The sequence below is a fragment of the Chelonia mydas genome, chromosome 5 (assembly GCF_015237465.2).
Source record: "Chelonia mydas isolate rCheMyd1 chromosome 5, rCheMyd1.pri.v2, whole genome shotgun sequence".
NCBI lineage: Eukaryota > Metazoa > Chordata > Testudines > Cheloniidae > Chelonia > Chelonia mydas.
Genome location: NC_051245.2, coordinates 114838611 through 114861342, shown reverse-complemented (window position 1 = coordinate 114861342; position 22732 = coordinate 114838611). Strand labels below are relative to the sequence as shown.

Sequence of the window (22732 nt, the reverse complement as noted above, 5' to 3'; positions counted from 1 at the left end):
CTAAGGTCTAACTTGTATGCTCTGGTATATTGTTCCTTTGCTCTGATAATTCTCTGATTTCCCAGTGGATGGCAGCGGACACTTGGGGGTTGGGGTGTGCCTATTACTAGCTTGTATGAAGGACAGTGGCACCTGCGTGGGCTGACAGGGAAGCACTTGTTGCCCGTGGCTGACAGTCAGGGAGCTGACTCATGGCATGTACAGACAAGGCTTCCTCACGCTAAGGGCAGGTGTTAGCAGGATGCTTCATAATCCTGAATAGCCTTGAGAAGCATCACAGTGGTGAATGGACATCTGGGCTCAGAGAAACAGAGGTGTGGAGGTGTTTTAAGGTCAGCAGGTAAGTTCACTTATTCAACAAATTAAGAATGTCGGGTTTGGTTGTGTATAGGCCATATGAAGTCAAAGGGAGTTGAGGTACTCTGCTCTTCTAGGAATTGCTCAGCACCTTGAAGGATCAAGCCATGATTCCACATCTACAACATGCTGGGTTTTGGTACCATCCACAGCAGAATCAATGGAGAAAAATCACAAATGCATTCAGACAGACTTGGGAAGTTACTAATGATGGAAGTGGCTCTTATATATGATCCTGCAGTCAGATCTATATCAGCAGATCCATGCACCCACATGAGCCCCACTGAAGTTAAAAGAACTTGTGGGCACAAGGGTCTACCCGCGGTGATTCGATTGCAGGATCAAGGCCTGTATATGTATACTTTTAAAAATGACAGACAAATAGAAGAAGAATTGTGCAATGATGCTCAGTCACTATAAATGTACAAACTCAGTAGCAATAGTCACTAGGGTCATTTTTAAAATGGTAGTTAAATAATAAATCGGGATGTCATTGATTCATTAAAGCTTGCATAATGAAAAATATATACCCATTGACCCTTTGACAAAATGAAGCTTAATGTCTCAGTGCAGAATGCCTCCATTGCGTTGCTGACATCCTTCAGCCAGTCTACAAGAAGATTTTAATATTAATTTTTTTTAAAAGCCCTATCTGCTGTGTTTATTACTTTCAGGTAGCAGAGAATTGACAAAGTCTTCAGCACTACCTGAGCATCAACAAAAAACAGGCAGCCATCTGGAATGGTGCCCTAAGAAGGCCCAGTATACAGTAGAATTGTCTAAATGACACGGCAGCCCTAGCGAGAAATAGTACAATTTCAAGGTTCACATATACAGACTAATATTGCCATAATTTATGGCTTCTAGCAAAACCTTTTGAAACATTCATAGCTTGGAGTACATTGTAGCTACTGTGTTTTTGGGCAATCTTTATAGAAAGACTTTCATAACTTTTAAAAGCTGAACAGACTGAGTTGTTCTTGACCTTACAGTTCACAATAACCTCCCATTCCCATTACTACTGACAAATAGACCGGTAGTTAAACAGTTATATTGTCCATGACAGATGAGGATTCAGTGACCATGCAATATTTTGTATCACAGCATTTTGAAAAGGCCCAGAGTGCAGTCAATATATTCTACAGCAACAGTTTCTATATGCCTTACAGGGTTCATTCTCCAACAAATCTTGATATATTAAGAACACTGAGTCAGTGACGATAGTGTTTGCATGCTCATTAAGTGTTTGATGTTTAAGGTTCAGTGTCTGAAAAAAGAGAATTAAGCAATAAAGCAAAATTAAATTATACAAATAATTTATAATTGCATCTTATTAATGCATTAACCTTATGAGGCATTTTCAGCCACTTAGCTGGATGTAACAAGGTAGTTGTGGCAAGCTGATAATCCTAAATGACACTGAATAGGCAGAAGAACTAACTAAAAAAACCTAAAACATTGTTATGCTGTTAAGCACTGTGTTTTCATAGAGGATTCATAGATATTTAGGTCAGAAGGGACCATTATGATCATCTAGTCTGACCTCCTGCACAATGCAGGCCACAGAATTTCACCCACAACTCCTGCGAAAAACCTCTCACCTATGTCTGAGCTATTGAAGTCCTCAAATCATGGTTTAAAGACTTCAAGGTGCAGAGAATCCTCCAGCAAGTGACCCGTGCCCCATGCTGTAGAGGAAGGCGAAAAACCTCCAGGGTCTCTTCCAATCTGCCCTGGAGGAAAATTCCTCCCCGACCCCAAATATGGCAATCAGCTAAACCCTGAGCATATGGACAAGATTCACCAGCCAGATACTACAGAAAATTCTTTCCTGGGTAACTCAGATCTCACCCCATCTAGTATCCCATCACAGGCCATTGGGCCTATTTACCATGAATATTTAATTATCAAAACCATGTTATCCCATCATACCATCTCTTCCATAAACTTATCGAGTTTAATCTTAAAGCCAGATAGATCTTTTGCCCCCACTGCTTCCCTTGGAAGGCTATTCCAAAACTTCAAAACTAGCTGAAGCCTGCAAACATGTCATTTGACCATATGATGCCCACCATGGGATAGGATGCCTGCAAGGGACAGGCACCTGCTGATGCCATCCAGCCATCATGCCTTAGCTCTTCCGGCAGATGTCTCTTCTGTCCTTCTGTAGTGGGGTAAAGTCAAAGATAGTCCTACTCAAAGCAAATCCATCCTTTTGTGTTTGGTCGTTCTCCTGGTGGGTGTATCATTGTTCCAGCTCTGCTTGGATCAGCCTATTACCTGATCCTTTAAAGTGGCTGGCAAGGTTAAAGACCTAACTGTCCCTCTGTCCCCTGTGTGCTTTCTCTGAGTACACTCCTCACATGTCAGTCCCTGTGCCTCTCCCTCTGCTTGGATGGAGTTTCACAGTTCTCCTAATCTTACACCGGTCCCTAGGCTACAGTACACTGTGTATCCATTTTGCTTACCCAGCAGGTCTGACTGGGCTTGATACCTGTGTTTCTTCCCTTTGGGAATATGTGACCAGTAGTGAATACAGCAACTGAACAGCCTTCTCAAACCAAAGCACTGTTTTAATTGTAACTATAGGAACAAAGCAGTTGGGGGCGGGGAAGGACTTTCAGTACCACAGTCTACACACATCTACCTGTGATGGTGACTCTGACATGCCTGTATCACAGCTTAGGGGGTGCCTGTGGCAGTCTAAACAGCTCCCCCATGTCCTTACCCAGAGAGAGAGTTCCTTTGTTCCTCCTGATTCCTGCACTTTTACCTTGCCTCTCAAAACTAGTTCAGCAGGTCGAGCCAGAATCCTCAGAGCTGAAGGTTTATGCATTGTACCACTCAACCCTGAAATTTGCTGAGGGGTGTTTAACTTCTGCATCTTTATCTTACACACCACTCCATCAAACTAAACCAACACAGTTGTACAGTCAACATCCAGGACATACACACTACTCATAACTTTTTACAGAGTAGCTCTACCTCATTACCATGGTCACTTGCCACGGGTGGTTTTTAGTGCAGCTTTCGCTGTATGTATAGGGCCAGACAAATTGAAGCTGGCACAGAGAGAAATTACATCCTCTCCCCCCTTTCCTCCTCCCACATATGCCTTAGGATTGAAGATAGATTGTAGAAAAACAATCATATGCCAGGAGTGGGCAGCTTTAAAATCCAGCAGGGTCCCAGAAGAGCTCTGCCAGTGGAGACTCTTATAGGAATGTGTGGAATCAGTGGATCCCCCAGTTTCATTGGCTAGCCTCTCCTGCTTTTTTGGACCCTGATGGCTTCCTGAAGTGCTCCCCCCAAGTGAAAAGGGAGTGGGGTCCTTCATTAGGGTCTTTCCTCTTAGAAGCCAGTTTAGATCTTGGGCTTACTTTAGAGCAGGATCCAAAGCCCACTGAAATTAATGGGGGTCTTGCCATTGACTTGAATGGGCTTCCGGTTCTCAACCTATTGTTTTAAATTTTGAAGCAGAAAAATATCTGCTAGGCTGACATTAGCATGTATGTCGAGTTTCAACCCAGAGGAATTTTTGCATTCATCTCTGTGCATTATAGAAGCCCCAACAAGGCAAAATAATTGTAATTGTAATGCTGGAGGACCATTAACTAACAGTGGCACGACTTGCATTGCTATAATTATGTGATGCTTATCAATGTGCTGGAGTGGGAGTATAACAGTAAGCTACAGTAATTGAATAAACACAATGTAATCAAATCACTGAGCTGCAATTACAGGTTTCTACATATTCCGAATGCACTTCAAGGTACGGCGTTTTCAGATTTTTATTATGTATAGTTATTTCTTGTTGCCAGGTGTAATAAAACCTTTGGAATTGCTAAATTTGCTAAACTGGGAGAAGTAATATCTTCTATAAAAGAGTGAAATTACATAAAACCTGTTGGATGGGTCAGGTAGAAACAGCAGTACACTTTTGGTTGGAGCTCAATTATTACTAGTTGGGAAAAAGTTGGTAGCCTAGGAACAGGTCATATACGTGTATTCATACTTGGATCAGGGCCTTAATAAATAACACCCAACTCCCAGTGAAGCTAATAACATTCTCTAAATCACTGATGTTGAAGGAAAAAAAGGGAGGGAGGGGCAATAGAAAAAGTGAGAAGGCCATTTGCTGAAGATATGTCACAAGCCCAGCAAAGCTGTCAGTCCTGACTGACGATATATGGTGTTTATATTGTGAAATGGTTTCTCTAAAAAGAATAATCTGAGTCTGATGGTTAATTGATTTATAAGCAAATTGATAAAAAAAACCACCTGCACTCCTTCACGCCCCTCTAAAAAATCTCTTTCCTGCTTTCTACTACCCCTGCCCACCCCCAACTCTGAACCTTTACACATTTCTAGAAATGAAGTTGGAGGGGCGGGGGAGATTGGGGAAAGGGGGAAAAGGTTGAATTTCTCAAATTTTCAGGTAGCTGTAAGGTTTTTCCATACACTTTGGCACTTCCAAGTAGAGCTGAGTGAATCATTGATTTTCCAGTTTAACGGATATTTTGGTTTGGCCACTCTCTTCATTTTGACCAGAAACAATTTTTTTCTAGTTTTTTGTTTTATTTGTAGGTGTGTTTCTAATTTTATTTTTAAAAAAATCTACATAAATTCCTAAACTAAATGTTTTGGAACAAAGTCAAAATGTTTCATTAGAAAATGTCTTTTTTTTTTCCCTCCAATTGGCTGAAACTATTTGCCAAATTCAATCAAAATTTAAACTGAAACTACATTGTTTTTTGGCTTTTTACTAATTGATTGATTTTAAAAAAATCACCCAGCTCTACTTTCAGGTATTATTTGTTACAGGTATCTGTTAGCCAGGCAATTCGAGAGCACCTATTTACATGACATTCCAGTCCAATTTTTCTGACTTAATAGCTTTAGATAGTTGACTTTAATCTTGGAGGCTTAGCCAAACTGAAGTCTCAGCTCTAAAGGTTTAGAGGCTCACCCAACATCACTGGCAATATAACTTTAATCATAAGAACATAAGAATGGCCATACTGGGTCAGAACAATGGCCCATTTAGCCCAGCATCTTGTCTTCCAGCAGTGCCAGATGCTTCAAAGGAAATAAACAGAACAGGACAATTTATCAAGTGATCCATCCATCCCATGTTGTCTAGTCCTAGCATATGACAGTCAGAGGTTTAGGGACACCCAGAGCATGGGACTGCATGCTTGACCATCTTGGCTAATAGCCACTGATGGACCAAAGTTCTTAAACAGCCTTCCAACGGGAGCATTAGGGGCAAAAAGCCTAACTGGCTTCAAGACTGAGCTTGATAATTTTGTGGAGGGGATGGTATGATGAAACTGCCTACAATTGCATGTAGCTGATTTGTGACTACTAAGAGCAAATATCTCCAGTGGCCAGTGATGGGATGCTAGATGGGGAGAGCTCTGTGTTACTACGGAGAATTCTTTCCTGGGTGTCTGACTGGTGGGTCTTGTCCACATGTTCACGGTATAACTGATCACCATTTGGGGGTTCAGGCAGAGACCCTGAGGTGTTTTGCAGCATGGGGCATGAGTCACAAGTTTAAATTAATGTAAATGTTGGATCCTCTGTAACTTGAAGTCTTTAAATCATGATTTAAGGACTTTAGTAATGGAGACAGAGGTTATGGTTCTTATTACAGGAGTGGGTTGGTAAAGTTCTGTGGCCTGTGATGTACAAAAATCAGGACTAGATAAGCAAGATGGTGCCTCCTGGCTTTAAAGTTTATGATTGTATGAACTCGATCTAATTCTTTTTTTAACCGAGTTAAACTTTCGGTCTTCACAACATCCCTTGGCAATAAATTCCACAGGTTGACAGTGTGTTGTGTGAGGAAGTACTTCCTTATGTTCGTTTTAAATTTACTGTTAATTTCATTGGGTGAACCTGGTTTGTGTATTTATGTTAAGGTGTAAATAACACTTCCTTATTCATTTTCCCCACAGTATTCATGATTTTATAGACCTTTATTGTATCCCTCCTTAGTCATCTCTAATATGAACAGCCCCAGTATTTTTAATCTCTCCTCATACCCTTAATCATTTGTTGCCCTTTTTTTCAATTCTAAGATATCTTTCAGATGGGATGACCAGAATTGCACACAGTATTCAATGTATGGGCGTACCATGGATTTATATAGTGGCATTATGATATTTTCTTATTATCTTTCCCTTTTCTAATAGTTCCTAACATTTTGTTAGCTTTTTTGGCTCCCTCTGCATAATGAGCTGATGTATACAGAGAACTTATCCGCAGTGACTCCAAGATCTTTCTTGAGTAAAAAGAAAAGGAGTACTTGTGGCACCTTAGAGACTAACCAGTTTATTTGAGCATGAGCTTTCGTGAGCTACAGCTCACTTCATCGGATGCATAGCATATCGTGGAAACTGCAGAAGACATTATATACACACAGAGACCATGAAACAAAACTTCCTCCCACCCCACTCTCCTGCTGGTAACAGCTTATCTAAAGTGATCATCAAGTAGGGCCATTTCCAGCACAAATCCAGGTTTTCTCACCCTTCCCCCCCCCCCCCACACACATACAAACTCACTCTCCTGCTGGTAATAGCCCATCCCTCTTTGAAACCTCTCTTTATAATGCGCATGATAATCAAGGTGGGTCATTTCCAGCACTAATCCAGGTTTTCTCACCCCCCCCACACACCCCCCTCCAAAAACCACACACACAAACTCACTCTCCTGCTGGCAATAGCTCATCCACACTGACCACTCTCCTTACAATGTGCACAGCAATCAAGGTGGGCCATTTCCAGCATAAATCCAAGTTTAACCAGAACGTCTTGGGGGGGGGGTTTCTGGGAAAAAAACAAGGGGAGATAGGCTACCTTGCATAATGACTTAGCCACTCCCAGTCTCTATTCAAGCCCAAATTAATAGTATCCAATTTGCAAATGAATTCCAATTCAGCAGTTTCTCGCTGGAGTCTGGATTTGAAGTTTTTTTGCTTTAAGATAGCGACCCTCATGTCTGTGATTGCGTGACCAGAGAGATTGAAGTGTTCTCCGACTGGTTTATGAATGTTATCATTCTTAACATCTGATTTGTGTCCATTTATTCTTTTACGTAGAGACTGTCCAGTTTGACCAATGTACATGGCAGAGGGGCATTGCTGGCACATGATGGCATATATCACATTGGTGGATGTGCAGGTGAACGAGCCTCTGATAGTGTGGCTGATGTTGTTAGGCCCTGTGATGGTGTCCCCTGAATAGATATGTGGGCACAGTTGGCAACGGGCTTTGTTGCAAGGATAGGTTCCTGGGCTTAGTGGTTCTGTTGTGTGGTATGTGGTTGTTGGTGAGTATTCGCTTCAGGTTGGGGGGCTGTCTGTAGGCAAGGACTGGCCTTTCTCCCAAGATTTGTGAGAGTGTTGGGTCATCCTTCAGGATAGGTTGTAGATCCTTAATAATGCGTTGGAGGGGTTTTAGTTGGGGGCTGAAGGTGACGGCTAGTGGCGTTCTGTTATTTTCTTTGTTAGGCCTGTCCTGTAGTAGGTGACTTCTGGGAACTCTTCTGGCTCTATCAATCTGTTTCTTCACTTCCGCAGGTGGGTATTGTAGTTGTAAGAATGCTTGATAGAGATCTTGTAGGTGTTTGTCTCTGTCTGAGGGGTTGGAGCAAATGCGGTTGTATCGCAGAGCTTGGCTGTAGACAATGGATCGTGTGGTGTGGTCAGGGTGAAAGCTGGAGGCATGTAGGTAGGAATAGCGGTCAGTAGGTTTCCGGTATAGGGTGGTGTTGATGTGACCATCGTTTATTAGCACTGTAGTGTCCAGGAAGTGGATCTCTTGTGTGGACTGGACCAGGCTGAGGTTGATGGTGGGATGGAAATTGTTGAAATCATGGTGGAATTCCTCAAGGGCTTCTTTTTCCATGGGTCCAGATGATGAAGATGTCATCAATATAGCGCAAGTAAAGTAGGGGCGTTAGGGGACGAGAGCTGAGGAAGCGTTGTTCTAAATCAGCCATAAAAATGTTGGCATACTGTGGGGCCATGCGGGTACCCATAGCAGTGCCGCTGATCTGAAGGTATACATTGTCCCCAAATGTAAAATAGTTATGGGTAAGGACAAAGTCACAAAGTTCAGCCACCAGGTTAGCCGTGACATTATCGGGGATAGTGTTCTTGATGGCTTGTAGTCCATCTTTGTGTGGAATGTTGGTGTAGAGGGCTTCTACATCCATAGTGGCCAGGATGGTGTTATCAGGAAGATCACCAATGGATTGTAGTTTCCTCAGGAAGTCAGTGGTGTCTCGAAGGTAGCTGGGAGTGCTGGTAGCGTAGGGCCTGAGGAGTGAGTTACTTTCTTGAGTAGTAACAGCTAATTTAGACCTCATCATTTTGTAAGTAGAGTTGGGATTATGTTTTCCAATATGCTTTTCTTTACACTTACCAATATTGATTTCATCTGCCACTTTTTTGCCCAGCATTCTAGTTATAGAGATCCTTTCGTAAATCTTTGCTGTCAGCTTTGGACTTAATTTTCCTGAGTAATTTTGTATCATCTGCAAATTTTGCCACCTGACTGTTTACCCCTTTTTTCCAGATCATTTATGAATATGTTTAACAGCACTGATCCCAGTACAGATCCTTGAGGGATCCTGCTACTTACCTCTGTCCACTGTGAAAACTGACCATTTATTTCTACCCTGTTTCCTGTCTTTCAACCAGTTACTTATCCATGAGAGGCCCTACTTTCTTGTCTCATGACTCTGTACTTTGCTTAAGAGCCTTTTGATAGGGACCTTGTTCAAGGTTTTCTGAAAGTCCAAGTGTAGTATATACACTGGACTATCCTTATCAACCTGTTTGATTCCCTCAATGAATTCTAATAGATTGAGGTATGATTTTCCTTTTCAAAAGCCATGTTGACTATTTCCCAATTATGTTGTGCTCATCTATGTGTCAGGTAATTCTGTTCTTTAATATAGTTTGAACTAATTTGCCTGGTACTGACCCCAGGCTTACCAGCCTGTAATTGCCAGGATCACTTATGGAGCCTTTAAAAAAATTGCATCATATTAGCTATCTACCACTCAGCTGGTATAGCAGCTGATTTAAGGGATAGGTTACATACCACAGTCAGTAGTTCTGCAGTCTCACATTTGAGTTCCTTTAGAACTTGGTTGAATACCATCTGGTCCTGGTGACTTCTTATTGTCTGTTTTATCAATGTGTTCCAAAACCTCCTCTATTGACACCTCAGTCTGGGTCAATTCCTCAGATTTGTCACCTAAAATGAATTGCTCAGGTGTGGGACTCTCCCCACACATCCTCTTCAGTGAAGACCAATGCAAAGAATTAATTTAGTTGCTCCGCAATGGCCTTGTCTTCTTTTAGTGCTCCTTTAGCACCTTGATTGTCCAGTGCCGCCCCGCCCCCAGACTGTTTGGCAGGCTTTTTGCTTCTGATGTACTTTAAAAAATTGCTCTTAATTTTTGTGTCTTTTGTGCCCCTCAAATTTTTTGTTGGCCTGTCTAATGTTAAATGATACTGTGGTGGGTTTCTTTGGTATTTCCCCTCCCCCTTCCCCAAGGATGTTAAATTTAATTACATCATGGTTGCCATTACCAAGCGTTTCAGCTATATTCACCTCTTGGACCAGATCCTATGCACCACTTAGCACTATATCAAGATTTGCCTTTCCCCTTGTGGGTTCTGGGACAAGTTGCCTCAAGAAGCAGTTGTTAATGGTGTCTAGAAATTTTCTCTCTGCATCTGGTCCTGAGGTGACTTTTTCCCAGCCAATAAGGGGATAGTTGAAATCCCCCATTGTTATTGGGTTTTCTGTTTTTGTAGCCTCTCTAATTTTGCTGAGCATGTCACAATCACCCTTGCTTTGCTTGAAAGCTGTGGAAGAACCCCCGATTTTAGCTAGAAATGGGCTCATCCATTCATTACATATATCCTTTTCCACTTTCTCCTGCACAAATCAGGTCTATCAACAGACAATGACATCTAAAGTTTCTTTTCCCTCCAATGTTTATAAAAAACAAGATGACAGAAATAGAGTTCCAGTGAGGAAAGTGACATTATTATTCAAATGGAATAAATCCCTACAATGGAACATCTGTAGGCCAGTCTTCAATCCCTACTTCCTCTTAGCAAGAACTCAGAGTGATATTCTCTTTTTCCATTTCATTTTATGTGTGAAAACAGCTTTAACAGGAGGAAGAAAAAAAATAAACCTGTCATCTTTCTACCATGAAGTCTGATAGGAGCATCTGTTCATAATGACATTTTTTTACAGCTGTCCGTGTACATAAATGTATTATGTGCCTGCATCTCATACTCAAACTAGAGTTGAAAGATTGAACTTGTGTTTGAGTTACCAGAAAAGCTTTATTTAAGAAAGAGAGACGCCCAGTAAATCTCAGTAATTTGCATTTTCTGGATTCACCTGACCTTTTCCTTTCATTGTCTTAAAAGAGGAAAGAAAGGTCTGTGCATTTTTCCAACAGGAGGAAGAGCAAGTAAATCCACTAACCTTCCACTAGCAGCCTCATGCTTACGCTTTGCTCCATTTTCCCTTTATCATCCTTTGAAAATCTTTCCTCTTGCATAACGATTAAACAAAAATAATGGGGGTTGAGCTTGAGTTCTTTTGAAAATCCAACCACAGAATTAGTAATGTCTTGCTGAGTACAGGAATGTTCCTTACAATGTTGTCTAGTCTAGCAGGCATCCATAGCAGATGGAGCTTTGACTTAAAGTTTTTTTTTTTTTTTAAAGAAATCACAGATCCTTTCCTAGTTAAAAATTAGAAGGGTGTGTGGCATAATGTATGTTCAAGAACAAACATACGTAAATCTCTTTGAGAAGTTGCATCTAATCCTAATGTGTGTGAAAACCTCTTTCTAAAGTGTATACAAGCAATTAAGCATTGTGTGTGAGAGCGAGGAGCTGGATTGATAGTCCTCATGTGTGTATGCATGTATGTATGATTCTTGTGTCTGCTGGGTTCTTTCCTGATATTTATTTGTAGTTAGAAAGATTAAAGTTATCAATTAGAGCTACAAATGGACAATACTCATAGACCAAATTCTTAGTGTCTATATTCATCTTTACTCAGTCTTTCTTAGGTAAAACTTCTGATGGAAGTCAAAGGGATTTGGATCCTGGGCACTACAGTAAACAATACAATGTTAATACAAAAGTAAATCCATGGGGTGTTCTGTCTAGCATTTTATATTTAACTAATGATAAACAGCAATTTCCGTTTACTGATTCTATTTTTTATGTATTTTAGGAAAACTCTGTTCTCATTGTAGTGAGATGGAGCAGAATTGGGCCTGTTACATGTATGGGTTCTTTTGGTTAATTTTATTTTAAATATTAAATGACTAGGTTGTGTGTAATAGCATGAATTAACTCAAGTAAAAATATGTAAGAAAGAGAGACAAGATAATACTTCTCACCTAAAACCCATCGGTACCCTTGAAGTCAATGGCATAATGCCCATTGCTTGCAACAGGAGCACAACTGGCCAATATGCAGCTTTCACTTTTTTGGTTGTTAAAAATAAGGGTCTGAAGTCCATCCTCTCTTGCATGCATATAACTCATGTTGGCTTTAACCGAGAGTGGTACCTGTGTGTAACTACGGCTGGATTTGTTCAAAGATAATCCTCTCTTGAGCAGCCTTTCTGGAAAAAATCTTGTAAAATGTAGCACACATGAAATCAAGAGTAGTGGATGGGTATTTAACAATATTCTAAAACATCCAGATTCATTATTAACAGGATGCAACAAGTGGATGCACCAGGAAAACAGAGCGTGTGGCTCATCACTGTGCTAATCAATGCCAGTCAGGAATTTTGATAGTTTAAGCCATTTTATAGAAGGGATCATTCTCCCTTCAATCCTACAAGATAGTTAAAAATCTATAGTAGAAAGTTGATTAAATTCTAGCAGAATCTACAAGGCATTCCCATAAAGGAATGTTCTTGTTTATCCTAAATCCAGGGTTGCATCACACTACAGCTGTTGGACAGCCATTTTGGAATATAGGAATTGCCTGGATCAGACCCAAAGTCTGTCCAGTCCAGGATCCTGGACTACTCTCTCTGTCAGTGCCTAGACTAGATGATTCAGAGGAAGGTGTAAGAATCCCACAGCAGGAATAATCTGCTCCCACATTGGTTTTAAACCAATTTCTAACTAGTAGAGATTGGGATGAGACCTGTTAGCTTAGATGTACACTCAGAACTGTTGGTTGCATAAGCTATCACCACCTTAAAGAATAATGTCTTCTTTAATAGCAGGAACATTAGAAAAATGAATGAGTAGAGCTGCTTGAAAATCTGCTGTAAAGTCTTTTTGACTAATAGAAATTTTCACCAAAAAAATCAGTTTCCTTTAAAAATGTGGGGGTTTTGTCAATATACTGTAAACTTGGAAAAACATTGTTTTTTTTGGGAAACAAAATTATTTTAGTTTGGCCGTCAAAAAAAACTTGTTTTTCTAGTTTTTCTGAAAATACTTCAGTTGTCAATTGCCAAAATTCCACTTCCATTTTGGCCATTGGAATTGCCTGTAAATAAAGAGCTAAAGAGAGAGAGAGAGATTATATTATACAACTAACATTACTAACTTGTATAACCAATTCATGGGCGACAGCATAGCCTCGTGGAAAGAGCACTGGACTTTGTTATCCTAAAACCTGGATTCTGTTCCTCGCTCTGCCATTGACCTGCTGAGTGATCCTGGGTAACTTAGCAAGTCATGTCGCCCCTGTGCCTCAGTTTCCCCATCTGCAAAATGTGGGCAGTGATACTTACAGTAAAGTACTTTGAGGTCTAAAGACAAAAGCAGGTGTACACTTTTTGTATATTGCACTGATGTGTACTTCTATATTTGTTTTATTTCTGCATCTTTTTGTTTCTGTTAATTTTGTTTCTGAATAAAAGGGAGAATAAAAACATGTCATATCTCAAGAAACACAGTAGAGCTTTGTGAAATATTCTTGTGCATTGCTGAAATGAAATTTTATCCGTGTAAAATTTGAGAAACTGCTTAAAGCAGTATTGGTACATAGGAAGAGAATACCAGTTAGAGGTACATTTTATCATTTGCTTCACTTTCATCTACGATTTCACTGAAGGATATGCTAGGAATCAGTAATTCTCAGTAACATACTGTATTTACCCTGTATGTCTAGATTTGCAGTTCTGTCTTACGAAATTTATTTTTCTGTTTACTGCATGTGCATGGTAAGAGGTATATGTTAGTCTTGGCTGTCATGTAAGATATGGCCAACTTAATTACAGGTGGCTTCCTTCCAACTCTAACTGTGTGGTTTGAGGGGCAGATGACTACTTTATCTCTTAAAAATTGCAGATGTATATAAGTACATTATATAACAGTTTTACATATTTGAGAGTATTCGTCACTCAGTCACCCTTATTTTATTATTATTATTATTATTATTATTATTTTATTATTAATATGAGTTATTTGTATTATGGTACCATGTAGAAGTCCCTGTCATGGACTCATGCCATACAAACACGGACCCAAAATACAGCCCCTGCCCCAAATAGTTTCCAGTCAAAGTAACTGTCACTTTTCATATTAGGGCTTGATCCTGCTCCCATTTAAGCCAACGAGATCCATCCCTTAGTCCCAGGTCCTACTATTGACAATATTTGCATGAAGATCAGTATAGTGCCTGCATAGAACCTAGTTGACTTGAATGGATTCTTTGCAAGCATAGCTGTCTTTTCCATCCACTAAGCTTGTAAACTATTGAGGGGAGGGACTATGTCTAGTGTTTTGTATAGCACTTCTGATTGGGGTGTCTGGGTGATACTATTTGTGAGCCCCATATTCACCACTGTCATATAATTAGGATATGTTTTGTATAGAGTATGCCTTTGATCTGCTACACATTCATATCTCATTGGATTGTATGTGCTATCATTGTATTTGAAGTTATGGAGGTTGGCTATGTATGGGCTACTGAAACATGTTGTGAAACTGAGAACACCCACAAGCAGCCTTTCAGGTACAACAACAGAAAGGCCAAACAATATTAATGGCTTCTTGAGGACATGCACACAAGCACAAGGATTACCCCAGGAACTGCATACAATAGAAACCTCGCAGAGGTAGCACTGCACTATGGGAACTGTTTGACCCAGGTCACAGCAAAAGCGCTTTCCAGAAAGTTGGAAGAAGATAGAAAAGGGGGACATGACATGATGGCACCTGACTCTCCCTGCAACAACCCACCCGAAAGTACCGGAAGAAAAAGACTGAACTGTGGGAAGTGCTGGTCCCAGGCTAAAGGGATTTCTAGCCTGTGTATGGAAACTTGGTGGCCTGCTTGTATCATCAGTCAGAGTGAGAGATTACTGATTCAGATACTATCTAATATTGTATGCTCAGTTTGCTTTTTTGTTTTATTTCTTATTTCTAATCTACTTTGATCTGTTTGCTGTCACATATAATCACTTAAAGCTATGTTTCTGTAGTTAATAAATCTATTTTATATTTTACCCAAAACACTGTGTCTTGTTTGAAATGCAAAGGGGATAAATCTCAGCTCATGATCAAGAGTTGGCCATCCACTTTCCTTTGTAGAAGTGGCGGACTGGGCAATAAATTCATACTGGTCAGGTTTTTACTAGGGCAGGACTGTACAGCTCTGTGGTCTTAGGCTAGGGAGCTTGGAGTATTTTGGCTGTAGCCTCTCTGTCGTGGGTTCATGAGTGGCTGGCCAGAGCATTCATGAACACAGCTGGGTGTGGTCCCTGCCTGTGGATGTTGGTGTGAGTGCAAGCTTGGAGGGCTTTTCAGCTTCTCACAATGTCAGGTGTGAGAGGGAACCCAAATTAGTGAGACAGAGGGCTTAGCTGTACCTCAGTTCCAGGTGGCACCTCGGGGTGAAACCGTCATCCTGTTCTACAAAAATGAAACAAAAACCTCATGCCCTATTCACTGTGCAGTATGTCTTCAGTAATCTGTAGTTAATAATGCAATGAAAGAATTGTAAAGTCAGCAGCAGACCAGTTGCAACAGTTATGTTATACCCATGCATATTTGTCTTCAATGGCTATTTACAAGTGCTAGTAAAATGAATTTCAAGATTGTGACATGCATTGTAACATTGTGACATGCATGTGACATTTTGTTTCCGTTGAACTAGGGTGAGTCTGTCTTTGTGTCCTTCTTCCAAAAGGAGATGTTGAGTTGTTTGCCCTTGATCTAAAATGTGATCAGTTAGCAGAAAGAAATATATATGTAGGAGACAAGTCACTGGGCTATTGTTGATGAAGAAGGAGGTAGAAGGGCTTGTTCTTTTATTTCTTATGGTCTAGATACCATAGAGATTATTTTGCAGTAGAGTTTATCAAAGTTTTCTCATCAACGTTTTTAGATGAAAAATGGCTTTCTAAATGTTACATATTTTTTCATTAAAACTGTCCATTTAAAAAGAAATCCTGTTTTTTTCTGGGGCTGGAGGGGTAAAGGGGTCGGTGGGGAAAAATAAAGCATTACCTTAAAATTGTGATTATATAATAAAAACCTATGTCATAATGCATATGCACGTAGAAGCTGAAATAAAGTTGCACTGGCAACCTGAAATCTGGCATTTCCTAATTTTGGAGTGCCTAACTTTGCAAAGTTAATGTTAATTGGGCTAATTCTTCCCTTTTTTATTGTTGTATTTAACTGAAATTAGTAATGATATGAATCAAGCAGAACAAACATTGCATAAGTTACTAGATGATGGGATGGAAGTTGGATGGAAGGCATGATTTTTTTTTCCACAGTATCCTCACTGTGAGCATTATTTTTACTTTGTTATATGGGAGAAAAGATGAAGTCAAGAAAAGCCCAGGAACCAACCCTGTGCAATCCAACCTATTTCCATTCACCAGTTAGCCACAGTTATCCCCCAGCAGCACTCATCGCAGAAATAGAAAGATGAGAGTATTTATGAGGATTTGCATAGTATAAACCCACATCAAGTACCAGAACAACCATATGTTCCTGTGTGTCATCAGAGTCCATAAAAGAATTAGATCCACCACCTGAATTGACATATGAAGATACAACTAGTTCCTAATAAGTACAGGAAAATTAAAGTTTAAGCGTACATATACATTTTGCATTGAATTGTAATGTTTGCTAGGGAAACTGTGTGAGATGGGGTTTTTATTTTTTTATTTTTTCATAATGCTCCTCCCGTCAAGGGGGGAAATGTAGCCAATTAGTTCACTTATCATTGAAATGTTATTCTCATGTTGAAGTCATGTGTCATGTCATATGTAATAATCAATGTATGATGAATAAATATAAGTAGGATAGGTATATAAGATTGACAAGTATTTAGGAGTGATGAGTGGGTATTAGGTATAAGTAAAGCCAGGATGTAATGCAAGGCCTACAGGCTCAGGCCTCTAATTTTAGCCATGCTAGGCTTCGGGCTTAAGGACACTTGATGTAAGGGGGCGATCTAAGAATAACCCTATGCCACTAAAGTCACAAAATTATTGGAAAGAATGGGCCAGTAGGTGGTAGTGCAGGAAATATGTTGTAATATACCCCCTAGAGCGCAAGACACCTGATTGTAAAGTCACAGAAAGTTCTGTTTTGACCACAGGTTACCTTGGAAGCAAGTGGATGTAAATGTTAATAAGATGCTAATGAGAATAAGCAGACCTGAGAGAACAACCTATGAAAAGCAGAGCATCTCAAGATTCATAAGGTGTGGAAGTACGGATAAGGAAAGGAGGGTTGAAACCTTCATGCATATGCATAAGGTATAGGCATGGTCATAACAGGATGAAAAAAGTTCCATGGTTAAGCTAAAGTGGGAGGACCTCATCGGGATGATCCCAACAGGAACCACCCCTCTCTCATGAAATCCACCCAACTCTATAAAATCTTTGGATATGTGAGTATGGATACGGCATTGACCAGTGTATGAATTCTCTCCGGTTGTGTAAATGGGTATGTGAGTGTAATGTACAATACAGACAAGATTATATTACTTGTAACTGTATTTTCTGGTTACTGTCCTCATTTTTCATGTGTTCCTAAAGCCTCCAGACTGCCACCCCGTTTTTATTTAACTGTAGCCACAGGAGCTGGACGGATTGTAATTTTCAATAGAACTATGAATTCATTCAATCTAAAATAAGTGCTGCAAACTTTCAGAAGCGTGCAGCATCTCGTAATTCCCTCTGAGAACAGTGGAAACTGAGCTCTCTTGAAAATCTCTCCCTGGGGCCTGACTTTTCTCTGTGGCCGTAAACTCAGTGGCAGTGTTCTAATTTAACCAAACACCCGTAGCTGTGTTGGGAGGAGAGCTGCTTCTCTGGCACTGCTGTCTGTGAACCTAAACATTCTGACCTTCAATGACCTTTTTTGCAAAGGCAGTTGAAGCTCTAATTCAATGAAAATGTGCTAATTAATGGCACAGATGAGAAACGATCCAGGTGAATTTCATGGTGCCCTACAGCATTCTTAATTAAAACTGCATTATTACATATCAATTGACATGTTAGAGAAATCATGGTGATCATCCAGATTTCCACCCCCCCCCCCACTTTCATAGATAGGGCCAGTCTATGTTAAAGTGGTTATTTTTTATGGTAAAATAAAACATTGAACATGCTCAAACTTCTGTGCCTGAAGTTAGGCAGCTAAATCTTTATTTAGGCACTGAATTGAAAGTGGCCTGATTTTTGAGATGTCTGTGGGTGCTCAGCAGCTCTGGAAGTCAACCACTTCTGCTTAGCTTTAGGCACCCAGGTTTGAGCATTTTGGCGAATATTTTATTTTATTTATTTTTATTTTTATTATCCAGGGGAAAACCCGGATAGATTAGAATTGTGCATGTCCACAAATGTTAAGCTGATGAAGACAGACAATAATTGTGTTGTCAAATTAAAGGACGGCAAGCATTTCTATATTTAAAGGGCCTGAATCTTGTTTACAATAAGATGCCTTTACTCACTCTAGTAGTTGAAAGGGGCCTTAAAGAGATTGCAGACACGATTTATTCCCACATAAAGGCCTGTTTACCCTTCCAGGGAATTATAAGATGGCCTCAATGTAATTGAGAATCAGGTCCATGATTCTGAATTACTACTGACATATCTGTTTGCAGTGTTGTGGTAGCCATGTTAGTCCCAGGATATTATAGAGACAAGGTGCATGAGGTAATATATTTTATTGGACCAACTGCTGCTGGAGAAAGACATGCTTACACAGAGAGATTTGTCTTTTTCCTCAACTGCAGTAGGTCCAACAAAAGGTATTACCTCACTCACCTTCCCTCACTGAAATATTTGACCTATTTCCAGCTATTAAACAGAAATTGAAGTGTTGCCTTTGACCCCACCCAAAGAAAGTCTCTGAAAAAAGTGATGGCAAACTTCTACTCTCAAAAGACAGATACAAAACAGTTATTTGCTGCTTTACTTGGTCTATCTAATGTTAGAGAGAATGACTGACAAGTGTGTAGAAGAGAAGGACAAAAACAAATTCAAGTTAAAACAAAACGGTTTTCACGTTTTGCTATTTCTCATATTAATCTAGTCTTGAGTATCACCCTGCAGTGGAGTTAGACATTTGCAAGAAATAAGAAATCACCAGGCAACCAGATGTCAACAAGCATCTACATGATAAAGGCACTTTGCCTTTAAAACAAATATAGTTTTTTTGCATATATGCAATCATCCAAATATATCAAGGCTTAATCATCTCACTTTTGACACTGACAATTACTTATTTTCCTTTTCTTTGTTTTAAAATATACTGCTGAATGTTCAAAAGTGACAGACATGGCAACATTTCCAATTTCTAAACCAGGACAGTGTCTCTAGTTAATAATTAAAATGAATGGCCCCAAACCTGAAGACTGGAGGCAAAAAAAAAGGATAGGGTTAGAAGGTTTATATTTCTTTTTTGTTTTGCTTTGAAATCTCATTTCATGTCTTATTTTGTGCCTAACACTGTCTCTTGAAAGAATCATGAAATGCTGCACTTTATACAGTGATTTGCAGTGACTGCTGTGATATTCCCCAGTATAAGGTAGAGTTGTTCCTGTCAGCCAGTAGCATCTTTCTCAGGCTCTGGCAAGTATTCCTAGCCTGTTTATACAACAGAGAATCTCCGTCATTGTCTTTTTCCATCCCTGTAGAGCAAAAAATGAAAGTCTAGCCTGGCACTTTTACTGAGTAGAAGAGTCAAGCAACTTCGTATGGGAAGCAACCTTCTCCTACTATAAGTGTTGTTGAGTACTGCCATATTACTAATTTAAGTCCATATCTTGTCCACAGACGCTAAAGTCTGCATCACATGGGCAGAAGTGCATACCCAGCTACTGAGAGAAGTTCATCAAGTCCAAGAAAAAACCTGCCACCATAAGCTGAGATGAATCCCATCACACCAGCCCAACACATGATACTTGTTTTTGCAAATTTGCTCAGAAGCAACTTCCATATATCTGTTGCTGGCATCATGGTTGTATTCATGTTTTGCAATTTTCATGATGATCCATGTTCTCTTTCCACAGCCAGAGTTGGTTTGCATAGTCTGTCTTGTAATCTACATATAATGTGGTGGGAGAATACCACATTTTGCCTCATACCATGAGCAGCACCACTTATTGTGCTAACTTGTCTTATTCCTTGCACAGCTGTATAAATGGAGGTAGGAGAGCTATGATTTTATTTATGTAGCCATTTCCTCTTTAACTCTTGAGCATTTGCTGCTTGATTTTGTTTACATAAAATTTCTGTGGATTCTTTTGTTGTTGTTTTTTCTCCTGCCCCTTTCCAATTGTGAATAATTATCCAGTGTCGATAAAACTTTATGGAGCATGATGGCAGTGCCAAGCCTGGAACAGGCTTCAGTTAACAGTCAAATCTAGTCTGTTACTTGGAACTAGATCAAACTGATCTACCAGAAAGAGGGACGATCAGCGAGTTATCTCAAGTGCCTATACACAAATGCAAGAAGCCTGGGAAACAAGCAGGGAGAACTGGAAGTCCTGGCACAGTCAAGGAATTATGATGTGATTGGAATAACAGAGACTTGGTGGGATAACTCACATGACTGGAGTACTGTCATGGATGGATATAAACTGTTCAGGAAGGACAGGCAGGGCAGAAAAGGTGGGGGAGTTGCACTGTATGTAAGGGAGCAGTATGACTGCTCAGAGCTCCGCTATGAAACTGCAGAAAAACCTAAGTGTCGCTGGATTAAGTTTAGAAGTGTGAGCAACAAGAGTGATGTCATGGTGGGAGTCTGCTATAGACCACCAGACCAGGGGGATGAGGTGGACGAGGCTTTCTTCCGGCAACTCACGGAAGTTGCTAGATGGCAGGCCCTGGTTCTCATGGGAGACTTCAATCACCCTGATATCTGCTGGGAGAGCAATACAGTGGTGCAAGTGCTGGAGGAACCAACTAAGGGCAGGGCTCTTCTTGACCTGCTGCTCACAAACTGGGAAGAATTAGTAGGGGAAGCACAAGTGGATGGGAACCTGGGAGGCAGTGACCATGAGATGGTCAAGGTCAGGATCCTGACACAGGGAAGAAAGGAGAGCAGCAGAATACGGACCCTGGACTTCAGAAAAGCAGACTTTGACTCCCTCAGGGAACTGATGGGCAGGATCCCCGGGAGAATAATATGACGGGGAAAGGAGTCCAGGAGAGCTGGCTGTATTTTAAAGAATCCTTATTGAGGTTACAGGGACAAACCATCCCGATGCGTAGAAAGAATAGTAAATATGGCAGGCGATCAGCTTGGCTTCACAGTGAAATCCTTGCTGATCTAAAACACAAAAAAGAAGCTTACAAGAAGTGGAAGATTGGACAAATGACCAGGGAAGAGTATAAAAATATTGCTCGGGCATGCAGGAGTGAAATCAGGAAGGCCAAATCACACCTGGAGTTGCAGCTAGCAAGAGATGTTAAGAGTAACCAGAAGGGTTTCTTCAGGTATGTTAGCAACAAGTCAAGGAAAGTGTGGGCCCCTTACTGAATGAGGGAGGCAATCTAGTGACAGAGGATGTGGAAAAAGCTAATGTACTCAATGCTTTTTTTGCCTCTGTCTTCACGAACAAGGTCAGCTCCCAGACTACTGCACTGGGCAGCACAGCATGGGGAGGAGGTGACCAGCCCTCTGTGGAGAAAGAAGTAGTTCGGGACTATTTAGAAAAGCTGGACAAGCACAAGTCCATGAGGCCAGATGCGCTGCATCCAAGAGTGCTAAAGGAGTTGGCAGATGTGATTGCAGAGCCATTGGCCATTATCTTTGAAAACTCATGGCAATCGGGGGAGGTCGCAGATGACTGGAAAAAGGCTAATGTAGTGCCCATCTTTAAAAAAGGGAAGGAGGAGGATCCTGGGAACTACAGTAGGCCAGTCAGCCTCACCTCAGTCCCTGGAAAAATCATAGAGCCAGGTCCTCAAGGAATCAATTCTGAAGCACTTAGAGGAGAGGAAAGTGATCAGGAACAGTCAGCATGGATTCACCAAGGGCAAGTCATGCCTGACTAATCTAATTGCCTTCTATGACAAGATAACTGGCTCTGTGGATGAGGGGAAAGCAGTGGATGTGTTGTTCCTTGACTTTATCTGGATGAATGGACTATAAGGTGGATAGAAAGTTGGCTAGATTGTCGGGCTCAACGGGTAGTGATCAATGGCTCCATGTCTAGTTGGCAGCCTGTAGCAAGTGGAGTGCCCCAAGGGTCGGTCCTTGGGCTGGTTTTGTTCAATATCGTCATAAATGATCTGGAGGATGGTGTGAATTGCACCCTCAGCAAATTTGCAGATTACACTAAACTCGGAGGAGAGGTAGATACACTAGAGGGTAGGGATAGGATACAGAGGGACCTAGACAAATTAGAGGATTGGGGCAAAAGAAATCTGATGATGTTCAACAAGGACAAGTGCCGAGTCCTGCACTTAGGACGGAAGAATCCCATGCACCGCTACAGACTAGGGACCGAATGGCTAGGCAGCAGTTCTGCAGAAAAGGACCTAGGGGTTAGAGTGAACGAGAAGTTGGATATGAGTCAACAGGGTGCCCTTGTTGCCAAGAAGGCCAATGGCATTTTGGGATGTATATGTAGGGGTATTGCCAGCAGATCGAGGGACATGATCGTTCCCCTCTATTCGACATTGGTGAGGCCTCATCTGGAGTACTGTGTCCAGTTTTGGACCCCACACTACAAGAAGGATGTGGAAAAATTGGAAAACGTCCAGCGGAGGGCAACAAAAATGATTAGGGGACTGGAATACATGAGTTATGAGGAGAGGCTGAGGGATCTGGGATTGTTTAGTCTGCAGAAGAGAAGAATGAGGGG

At 40.8% G+C, this 22732-nt stretch overlaps 1 long non-coding RNA gene across 2 annotated transcripts in view; it reads left to right on the top strand.

Annotated features, from left to right (window-relative positions):
• The window catches only part of LOC119566586, a 403844-nt gene extending 383682 nt beyond the window's left edge, over positions 1-20162 (top strand). For both annotated transcript variants that reach the window (XR_006291102.1, XR_006291101.1), the window contains 2 exons: positions 17009-17302; positions 19695-20162. This is a non-coding gene — a long non-coding RNA (uncharacterized LOC119566586). The remainder of the gene's footprint in view (positions 1-17008; positions 17303-19694) is intronic.
• Positions 20163-22732: the final 2570 nt, after the last annotated feature.